The 12394-nt window shown below is 25.9% G+C and overlaps 1 long non-coding RNA gene across 1 annotated transcript; it reads right to left on the bottom strand.

Moving 5' to 3' along the window:
• LOC122271524 (uncharacterized) lies at positions 1 to 6664 on the bottom strand. Its single transcript, XR_006226418.3, has 4 exons — positions 6577 to 6664; positions 4837 to 4871; positions 3446 to 3490; positions 1 to 216 (listed from the first exon to the last, which is right to left on the bottom strand). It is a non-coding gene; the product is annotated as an uncharacterized LOC122271524 (long non-coding RNA).
• Between the last annotated feature and the right edge of the window lie 5730 nt (positions 6665 to 12394).

Raw genomic sequence — 12394 nt, 5'->3', positions numbered from 1 at the left:
TGCAAACATTTTATTATACAGAGACATATAAATACAAAGACATATCCTTAATCAATACAAATATTACACAAATTTCTATTTCTATTTAATTTTAAAAATAATAAAAACAACAGAGAAATAAATATCTTTGTCTACATAGAATCACTAGGAATAGCATAGAAGAGTTCTGATAAACTTCAATAAAACTGCAGCAAATGCTTGACATTTTTCAAAATCCTGAAAGAGAGGATATTAAAATAAAAATTATGCAAATCATGTATTTTAAGCAACATAAGTATTTTTGTGAAAATGAGCTTATAAAACTAAAATTTCTATCGAAAAGTTTTTGCTTTTATCATTTCATTGATAAATTTTGACTCATCATAATACATATTGTAACATCATGCAAACATACACCTGTCTTATAATTTAGAAAGATTTTGAACATAAAATTCCTTTCTGAATGAAATTATTGAATATTAACTCATGAACCCATTAAGATTGACACCTAGTACATGAAAATCTGACGGTTAAATGAAAAGTTATTCAGGGTGTTCACTTTTTTATTTTGTGCACACCTTTTCTCAGAAAATATTTAATTTTCAAAAACATGCAGATTTTCTTCTTTATTAATTTTATGATGCTCAATTTTATTGCTTTTAATATTTAAAACAAGTATGATATTCTAATGTAAATTATTGTTTCAAGGAAAGGTATAGAAAAAAAATTACTTATATAACTTACATGCACGAATTTATCAACTGTATTTCTTTTCGCTTTACTTTTAATATTAAATTTTTAATTGTATACCTTTGACAAATAAAATTCAAAATTTACAACATTTTTCATATTAAAATAGGCATCAAAGCAATAATATGTATTGAATTGATTCCAATTCAGTAATATATGAAAAAAGGTCGCTCAAAATTTGCTAGTTAAAAAGGCAGATGATTTTCCAATTCTGTAATAACTTTATAATTCAATAAATTCTTAAATTACTTTAATGGTGATGCTCCGTGAAATTAATGTTTTCCTTACATAAAAAACACAAGAACTAGATAAGAATAACGACAGATTTGACCAATGTCACGATTTCCGTAATGTTTTTATATAACTGGTTCAGATGTTTAATTAACACCGTAAATATTTAACAAAATGTGTACTATTATGTAATAAATAGCTGAATTCGATTCTTAACGACTGTAAAATTACCATCTTATACCTACTATTTTACATGCATATTTCAAAAAGCAGTTCTCACTCATTATCAAAATGAGAAAAATTTTTACACTACGAAAAAAAAATACATGCTAATAGAAAATCATTGTGCAAACTTAAAAAAAAAATAATTTGAAACTTGAAGGCTTTTTCTATAATTTAAACTAAATGTTATGAAAAAAAATATTTAAAGGTACATTTTTTAAAGAAAAATATTCATTTCAAAATTTTTTTAAAAATCTATTAATAAACTTATGGACACCAAAAAAACTTTTAAAAATTTAGCCAGTTGAGAAAAATCCTAACAAAGTAAATATTTGTAATGGTATCAGAATCAAACCTATTAACACGAATAATTTTAAAATTGCGTAATTATCATTTACACATTTAATTTTTTAAAAGAAATATTATCAGGCAGTGTCGTCAAAGGGCAGTGAGGACGGTTGGCCCTTCTCGAGGAGGTACACTGCATTTTCATTTGATACAGAAAAATTAGTTGTCATTTTCTGTAGATTAGTATAGAAGGTGTTGCACATTAACCACTTTCAATATATACTCTTCGAATTCTAGTAGAGAAACTTTGTAATAGGATACACACATTAAGGGTCACAAACGAAAAGAAAAAAAACCCTATTTAAATCTAATAAATAATTCAGAGGAAAACTGGACTGAAAATATTTAAACCTGCTTGATTGCCAGAGGACAGGAAAGTTAAAAAAGAATCTTTAAAAACTTCAACATTTCAACATGCAATTAAACTGGTTCTGATGTTTTTCATCTCGTTTAACTCATAAGGAAATCGTGAGATTTCTATAACATTTTTTGCTTCTGTCGCACTTAAATGTTAGTTTAGAGGTTCTTAATGTGTTTACATTTTAAACTTCTGTTTCAAGAAAAAATTTTGTTTTCAAAAAGGTATATTTTTGCCAAATTAAAATATTTTCTACTATTTAAGAATAGATAAATAAGTGAAATGTAGGTGTTATTAACATTATTTCTTAGTTACCATAAATTAAATTTGCTTACTCATTTTATAAAAAAACCTTTTAACTTTTACGGGGCATTTTACTTGCTTGGACTAAAAAATTGTTCTACCAAATAATGTCTTAGAAGGCATTCAATATTGTACAGGTTAGTTTTAAGATGCTTCAAATCAGTACTTTGTCGTTAATTTTTTTCTCTTTAACCTACATGTTTTTAAGCTATGTTAACAAGGTAGGTTTTTAAATATGATTGTGTTTTCACAATCAAAATCTTATTGTACTTAATAAAATTTAAAAAAATATTTTATATACATTAATAAATATAACACTGTTTTTCATTGAATAGGGAAGTGAACGATTAAAATGAAAATTAATAACCATTATTAAAATATAAAACTACATACAGTGACCTATCACTTCTGCTTAACCTCTTTTATGTGCCTTTTGCATATATACAAAGGTTTTCAAGGGTCCTTGATCATTATATAGGAAAATAATGATAATTATAATTCTTTACGCATCATTCAGAAAATAAATATTTCAATTCAACACACAATTTTCTTCAAAAGACAAAAATCTTGATTTTATTTTTTGTTTAAATAGAAGAAAATAATCACATTTTTTAGAAAAAGTTTTTAGATTAAAGATTAAAGCAAATAAACAATCTTCGTTACAGATAAAAAGAAATAAGTCGCTGGATCTAGTAATATATTTCATTTTTCATATAGGACATTTTTTTCCATGATATTGAATAAGGTGTCTTATCTATCACACCACCCACATTGAAACCACCATATATACCACCCATATGCTTTCAAAATTTATCATGCACAGTTTCTTTCCCACCACCAATTAAAACGTTAGTTTTTGGTCAAGGAATGTAAAGCTACAGCGATTACTATTATCCAGTATCAGCGAAAACAGAGATGACAAAATCGTTCTTCAAAATTACTAAAAAAAAAAAAAGTAGGAGATTCAGCCACTGTTCACGACTATTTGTAGTTTTATCCCGCTATTGAAACTTTTCTATCTAGCTTCTCTTATTTGTATGAACTTATTGTTTTTAAAATGTTAGGGATTTTTTCTCTTGGTCCCAAAGACTGAAGCATTACGAGAATTCACTGTATTTTATAAATGAATTTGCTGAATACATTAAAATGTCACTAATCCTTCTTTAAAATCATAAATCAAATAATACTTCTCAAAATATTAAATTATTTATGCGCATCGAAGATTCTGCAGATGATGAAAGTAATAAAACTTACAGAAATTCATGGTGGACTGGCACAGGTTTACCAACATTTGACGAACTAAAATGAAAAAAAGGGTCTTATTTTTATGCAAATATTACCTTTAGATATGCAGTAAAAATATTTTTCGGTAAACTTTTAGCAGAAATTTAAAAAGCATTACACAACGGACACCCAAAAAGATTAAATAAAAATTAGGATAATATTTTTTAGAAATTAGAATGAGAAAAATAACTTGTAGGCAAGGAAATTTTATTAACAGAATTGTCGACAATGAAACAACAAAATTTTCTAAGTTCGGCTCTGGGATCACAAAATATAAGGTTAGCGTAGAAAATCTTCCAAAGAGTTAATTGAAATTTATTTTTTTATTTCCACTAAAAGATTCTCGGCAAAAAATTATTGTAAATATAGCTTTTGTTGAATCTGAAGCTCTTCTTATCTGCATGAACTTAATGTTTTAAAAATCTTATACACTTTTTCTCTTGGTCCCTAAGACTGGTGCATAAGTGAGAATTCACTCTATTTTATAAATGAATTCGCTTAATACATTAAAATGTCCCTAATCCTTCTTTAAAATCATAATTCAAACAATAATAATTAAAATACTATTTCTCAAAATAATATTAAATTATTTATGCACATCAAAGATTCTGCAGATGATAAAAAAAAGTTAATTGATAAATCAGTTTAACTATTAATAAATCTAAAAATTTGTCTGTATCAGCGGAATTGGTTAGTCATAGTTGCTTTTCTTAATGTAATTTATTCAAAATAGAACAGTTTTACATAAAAGCTATTTTTTAAATTTAATTTATCTTGAAGAAAACTTTTCCAATTGATTATAATCAAATTTTTGTCGTTTCCATATGGTTCGCCCCCTATTACAATAATTTAAAACATGTTTGTTTAAACACTTACTATGCTGCGGTTAGATTGACTAGCAAACAACAACTCTTTTGCTCAAGCCAAAACAGATTATGTAAATAAAATAAGAAAATTATCAATAAAAAAAGCTGCTCGATTTTTTCGTTCAGCTGTGTTTCAAACTACTCGTAAATTTACATTTAAATTAGTGTTCAATGGAATCTAATATTAAAGCATATTGTGTCTAATAAACTAATAATTATATCAGCCTAGCACTTTTATACAAAACTCAATGTAAGGATTTGATATTTAGTTTAAGAAAAAAAATTCCTTTAAGTGGTAAGATGTAAGTTGTCAATGGAACAAGAGTCGAATTTGGAGCATTTCAGCTACTTGGAAGGTGAAGTTGATAAGCACAGAGACGCAGTACTTTACTCAGTTGGAAAATAGTAGAAATTTCAATTGCAAGTTACCAATGTTACAAACATGAAAGCGAATTAATTCAATAAATAATAAACACATTAAGTAATGAAACTTACAGAAATTCATGGAGGACTGGCACAGGTTTAAAAAGCTAAAAGAAAAAAAAAGGTCTTATTTTCATGTGAATATTAACTTGAGATATACAGTAAAAATATTTTTCGCTTAACTTTTAGCAAAAATTTAAAAAGCATTACACAACGGGCACCCAGAAAGTTTGAATGAAAATTAGAATAATATTTTTTAGAAATTAGAATGAGAGAAATAACTTGAAAGCCAGGAAATTTTCTTAACAGAATTGTGAACAATCAAAAGACAAAATTTTCTAAGTTCGGCTCTAGGATCACAAAATATAAGGTTAGCATTAAAAATCTTTCAAGGAGTTAATTCAAAAATTTTAATTTCCTCTAAACGATTCTCTGCAAAAAATTATTATAAATTTAGCTTTCAGTGATTCGGAAGCAGTTATAACTTGTTTTCTCAATAGGATACAAGTTAAATTTGAAGCACCTCGGCTGCTTCGAAAGTGGTCAAACATCCTTCTAAGAAGTTGTATTTGTCAATAAAATGGTATTGTACTCAGTCTATAGCGGTCAGGAAATGATTGTAATTGAAATTGTCAACAAGCACAGAGCTCCTGTAGATTTTAGTGCTCTAACTAGCCGAAAAGTAGAAATTTTGATCGCACGTTACCAATACGAGAGCGAGTTCATTAAATTAATAATAATAAACACAGTAGGTAATAAGAAAACTTATAGAAATTCATGGAGAACTGTCACCGGTTTTCTAACATTTTTAAAGCTAATAGAAAAAGAGTTGTTTGTTATTTTTATTGATTATTAATTTTATTTTCATATTGTATTGAACTTTTATATATTTTTGTAATCCCTATAAAAATCGTGCATATTTTTATGTAAATATTAACTTGAAATTCACAATAAAAACATTATTCATTTAACTTTTAACAAAAATTATGAAGTAACTTAACATTGATTTTAAAATATAAAAGAATTTTGTAATATTTCTTTTTGTGTAAATGGGGTTAGCCAATATACAATTAAGTATGAGCAACTGCATGCTAAAAAACTTTCCATAATCTACATTTTTTTAGGTTGTTTAATAATTCACAGCATGATTCTCCGTAATTATTTATATTAACATGTCCAAATAACTTATTCATCTTAATTTAAACTATTAAATATAAATTATTAGACCTTTACCTATTTTTACACTTGAATTTAGCTCAAAATTTCATTAAAATGAAATACATAATACAGAAAACATTTTCAATATTACTAAGCAATTAATTAACTAAAATCTAAATATTATTTAATATAATGAAATAAGTTTTAATGAAAATTCTTGATTATTATACAAACCTATTTTCTTAATATACTTAGATAAACCTGATTTATATTAACATATTATTATGAATTGTACTTAATATACAACATATTATGAATTGCACTTAAAGAGTCATCATACAACAGAATTCATATTTGTTTTTGGCGTGCTACTGCTCGATTGTCGCCAAAAATTTGGCGGCGATCTTGGTGTTGATAAAACATTTGTCTGTAGTTTTTCATTGAATTAATTTTACAATTTTTTATTTTTCTATCTTAGAAAGGTGTTAATTATGATGTATTAGTTGAATAAAGATGATAGCCCATCTAAAACAGCACTTCAAACCCGGTTCCTTGCAAACCGAAATCTGCACGTCGTAAACATATTTGAACAATAGTAAATCAATAATGATTAAAATAAAAACTTCAATGTAAAAGAAAAAAATAAAACCTTACCTTTTTTGAAAATTATAAGAATCTTTAAGACAAGATCAATGTCCGCAACTTGCGCTTTCCAACGAGCTACGTAATTCTTTTAGTAAACAATAACTTCACAGTTACAGTTACTCGCTCGAACGCTTCACTGGCGGCAGCAGACAACTTTAATTCGGTGGCCCATTGGGTAGATTCAGACTGACGCGATGGGGCTGTTTGTGAAGTACAGGCCCAACTCTTCCTACAATGTTGGCAAAAGTTCAAAGGGCGGCCCAGCAATCAACCCAGCTGACAGTAATTTGCACCGTCACTTTTCAATCAGTACTGTCAGTAATTTCGAAGATGGCCAGAATTTATGTCTTTGTTGGGTTAGCTTCAATAAAATAACTGCGTTAAAGGAAGCAACTAGCGTTTTAAATTTAGCGTATAAAAAGTGCCATTTTCGATCTGAAACGAACCAAACATTTAATGAAACTTCGGAAAAAGACACAGAATCCTCTGTAATTGTATGGGGGGACATTCTCATACTCCTTTTAAAATCTATTGTTTTAATTGCATTTATTTTGTCTGCAGTCCTTGGAAATGCTCTCGTTATCACCAGTGTTTACCAGAGCCCAAAATTAAAAAGCCACACTAATTATTTCGTAGTATCTCTGGTCTGCGCTGACATTTTTGTGGCTCTGTTTGCTATGACATTTAATGCCGTTCGCACAATAAGTGAAAATTAGAAATTAGGCCGATTCCTATGCGATTTCTAGAATACCTGTGACGTTCTTTTTTCAACAACTTCGATTCTACACCTATGCTGTATTAGCCTGGATCGTTATTATGCGATCGTTTATCCTTTCAACCATTCCTGGAAAATGACCAGTCGTAAAGTTTTCACCATGATCGCAAGAGTTTGGTTAGTGTCAGCATTTCTTAGCATCGTACCCGAAACTTGTGCCATGTTTTGTAAAAAAATCAATGCTGAACTTTTAAATAAGGAATTAATGAATCGAAAAAATTCAAATCCAATAATTTAAATAATAATATTATCAAAAAAAAGTTTTTAGCTTTCAATAACAGGTAAAGCATTAAAACAAGTAATGTGTAATTTCCATTCTGAATAATCTAAAATTTCATTAAATTACTATCAAATTTAGAAAAATCATTTCTGGTTCTAATACTCACTTAACTGAACCTGTCGCTCTTTTAAATAAAACTATTAACAATATCAGTGAAGTAGGTTTTTCATGCTTTATTATAATGAATCAACCTATTTTAGGTTTCATTCAACAGAATCACATCGCTTGCGACTTTCTGTTTTTCTAAGATTTCTTTAATGACACCTCACTCTCTGAACTAAGAAGTATTCTTTTGACTTATTACTATGATTATTAAAATATCCTATAAAAATATTAATTGTGAATTCGATTACTGGATAATTCTGATTAATATGCGTCAATTTAATAATTATCTCTAAAATGGAAAACATCTTTTTATTCATGTAGATGGAAGTTTTCGTCACTTCTGGCTAAATTAGCTTCACACTAATTAAAAAAAATTATACGCTAAATATCAAATTTCCTTTTAAATTTATAGATATTTTAAATTATTTTTAATTTCAAAATCATATAATTTTCTTAAGTAACATTTATCCTGAATAATAAGTATTTCTTTGAAATCATGGCGATAATTTTAGTACTTTTGTATTAAAAAAAGAAGAAATGTTGACATATAGGGTAAAAGGAATGATTTTAAGTTTAATAAAACTATTACATGAAATTTAAATGTTTCTAAAAAAGTTTAATTAAATATTTATTTTAATCAAATAAATGGAATTAAAAAAAATTTGCGGCACTATTTATTAATCCAAGGAAAAAAATAGACAGACTTTTTCCAACTTTGTTTAAAAACAATTAAAACAAATTTAATTAAATGCTATATGAAATCATTGAGTGAATTGTGTATTAAAATGTACAAATTAATGTATTTTTATAAAAAATTATTAGTTATCTAGATTAATATCTTTACTATGTGGAAATTCAATTCGGGGAAATTTGAAACCTTTTTTTAACTAATCAACCATCTCTGTCAGTATTATTCAATAAATGCTAACTATTACTGTAAAAATCATTGAATTAAAATGTATTAAAAATTTTATTTTTATTAAGAATAAACATTGAATTATCCATTATATTAGATTATTTTCTTGCGCAAATCTAGTTTTTGGACCAATCCAAGGAAGCAGAAAAATTTTAATGTGGTTTCTTATTTTCGTAGAAACGCTCTTAAAAAAAATTTGACATATCCCACAATCCTCAATTTGCGCTTTATTTTCATATTTCGAAATCTGGAAATTTAGTTACGAAAATATTTCTAAATCATGGTAGTCAGAAGGGGATTTTTGCTGTTTAATTAGAGTGATGAAATAAAAATTAATTTTTTCACGTAAGCACCGTTCTACCCTGTAGATGAGTCTGTATGTCTTTATTTGTATGTGTGTTTTGTTTTCCAGAATATTAGTGATTTTTTCCTTGATACAACTTTATTTTTGAATCAGTCTCTTTCTTTTTTCCCTTTCGTTGTTTCTCATATTATTGTGCTGATATATTTTTCTCTGATTCTATTAATAGAGTATTGGATGGCGCTTTCTTTGCGGATAAAATCGTGCGAGCCAATGACAAGATTATATTTCTTCTTATTATTTTGTTTGATTTTGGTTGATTTTTAATTTTTTTTTTAATTTCCAATATTTTTATTAGTTTTATGTTTCCATTTAATGTGTTTTTTCCTTCTTTAATTCTTTCTGTGTTTTTATTAAATTTTATTCTATATTGGACTCTATTTATTTGCAGCTTATATAAGCAAATAAAATTGAAGTGATAATTAAGGAAATAGGTGATAACATTTTCTAACTAACCGATGGATTTGTATATTTAAAACCAAATAATATGTCCAGTTTCTTAAACACGAGACTTCGGAGTGTCCATTTTTTTAGACGCGCAATTTGAACTATGATTATTTCCTTAAACACGCTTTCTGAACTGCGTCCAGAATAAAAAGCTCTTCGACGACTTATTTAAATTATTATATTTTATTCAATTTTTGAAGATATTAAAACATAATAAATTGATACGCAAGCTTTATAAATTTCAAGATTAAATTGCATTTCTGAAACAAAAGTTATTCAAATATACTAGTATATTCTACATCATGCTAAAAATGTTATTGAATAAATTATTATATTAAAATATTGAATATTTTATTAATTATTTTAATTTTCTCGCATTTCTAATTTAACAAACATTATAATTTCTTCAATTATGAGTAAATAACTACAGATATATTATCATAAATTATCTATTATCATAAATTATCTATTATATAAATAATTCTTAATGGTTATTAATTTATGAAACAATAGAGAGCAAAATTTATCAATTTCATTTTAACAAGTTGGATAAATTAATATTTATTGTTAAAACTTTGGCAAAATCTTTGCGATGAAAAATTTTTTAGTAACATTTTCAACTGTACGTTGTTTTAAAATGTATCATAAAATTAGCTTCATACGAAAAAATTAAAAATATTCTGATGTATATTTTTTAAGCTATTTTAAAATTTTTTTTTTTTTTTCTATTTAGAAAATCAAATTTTTTACCGCAGAATACGCATAAAAGTTTTAGGTATTGAACATATAAGTGTGTTTTTTAACAAAATTTGATTTCCAACAAATTTGAAAGAATTGTTTGTTATACAGAAAATACAGTAGAATGATGAAATTATGATTGGTTGAAAACATATTTGATAATTGATTAGTAACAATATCTAACTGATAACTAGTAACAATATCTAATTGATTAGTAATTTATAATTTTACCTAGTATATATATATATATCTATATCTATATATATATATATATATATATATATATATATATATATATATATATATATATATATATATATATATATATATTACTGTTAGGCTCGAACACTAGTTACACAATACTACAAATTAATTATCTAAAATATTTTGAACAAATCATAATTTCTTCATTCTACTGTATTTTCTGTATAGCAAGCAACTCTTTCCAATCTGTTAGAAAACACTTAACTATTCAATCCTCAAAAATCTTATATGCAGTCTGAAGTAAACAATTTTTAATTCTAGAAAAAACACAATTACATTTTTTGAAATAATTTAAAGAAAATGTGCGTCTGAATATTTTAAATTTTATTGCATAAAACGAAATTTATGACACATTTAAAACAATGTATAGCTAAAATTTGTATTTAAAAACAGCTTCATTGCAAATATTTTGTCATATGTTTTAACATTAAATCTAAATTGTCTTATTTAAAATTGATAAATTCTGATTACCATTATTTTATAAATTAATAACGCCTAAGAATTATTTCTATTATAAATACTTATGTATCTTTATATGAAATTATTTACTCATAAGTGAATAAATTACAGTGTTTGTTAAAATAGCAATGCTTGTAAGCAAGTATATGCACTTGTTACTGCAGAAAGAAATGTGTCCCGACGAAAGCTTTTACGCCTTCGTCAGGACACAAAATATATATTTTTTCTTTCTGTTTATAATTCTATGATATTGTATTTATATATTTTTAATAATTATATTAAAGTAATTAGAGTATACAATGCCAGGCTTTTTAAAACTTGAATTTATCCCACACTTAGTTTTTGAAATAGCTTAAAGAAAATATGCGTCTGAATATTTTAAACTTTAATGCATAAAACGAAATTTATGACACATTTAAATCAATGTATAGCTGAAAATTTTATTTAAAAACTGCTTCATTGCAAATATTTTGACAATGTTTTAACAATAAATCTAAATTGTTTAACGTATTGAATGAAATTGATAAATTCTGATTACCATTATTTCGTAAATTAACAACGCCTAAGAATTATTTCTATTATAAAATACTTATGTTTCTTTATATGTAATTATTTACTCATAAGTGAATAAATTACAATGTTTGCTAAAATAGCAATGCTTGTAAACAAATATATACACTTATTACTGCTGAAAGAAATGTGTCCTGACGAAAACTTTCACGTTTTCTCATAAAATATATCTTTTTCTTTCGGTTTATAATCCTATGATATTGTATTTCTATATTTTTAATAATTATATTGAAATAATTAGAGTATACAATGCCAGCCTTTTTAAAACTTGAATTTATCCCACACTTAACTTCTTTTAGATCGAAACTATACCTTTGATTTTGTTTTTCTTTAAATACTCCTCTCTTTCGCATATTCCAACTACCACTTTAAAATTTTCAGTTCAGTTTACTGATTTAAAACAATTAACTAAAATTTTAAAAATGAAATCTGTTCAAAAAATTATTCTCCATTCATTGTCGTTGAGTTTTTTTATTCTCTACCTGCATCTTCAAGAAAATGGACGCAGCTTAAAATTTTCATTCATACCAAATTTAGACACACTCGGGAACTTGCCTTTTCTTACTTGTTTAAACATGGAGCATAATTTTTATGGGACAAAGTCTTGGGTTGTCCAGACTGGACTTTTCAAAAAACGATAATTTATAAGAATGCACTTAGTAATTTAGACAAATGAACGCCATTATATTACTTATTTATGTGGATCCATTAATTTATTCTTAAGAAAATAACAATTTTCATAAAAGTTTGAAAAGAGGAATCAAATGTAATCATGCAAATGTAATTTCTTGATATCTTTTCTTCATATTTTAAGTCATATTCATTTTAAAATGTGTATTTTGAGCTGTGTGCAGAAGAAAAGCTCACCAACGAAATATTAAATGAAAAAAATGGAAAGTTTATTTAAGATAA

This window comes from Parasteatoda tepidariorum, chromosome 3, assembly GCF_982258835.1.
Source record: "Parasteatoda tepidariorum strain Cologne lab strain chromosome 3, Ptep-v5.0, whole genome shotgun sequence".
NCBI lineage: Eukaryota > Metazoa > Arthropoda > Arachnida > Araneae > Theridiidae > Parasteatoda > Parasteatoda tepidariorum.
Note: the sequence above shows the minus strand (reverse complement) of the source record. Positions and strands in the feature narration are given on the sequence as shown.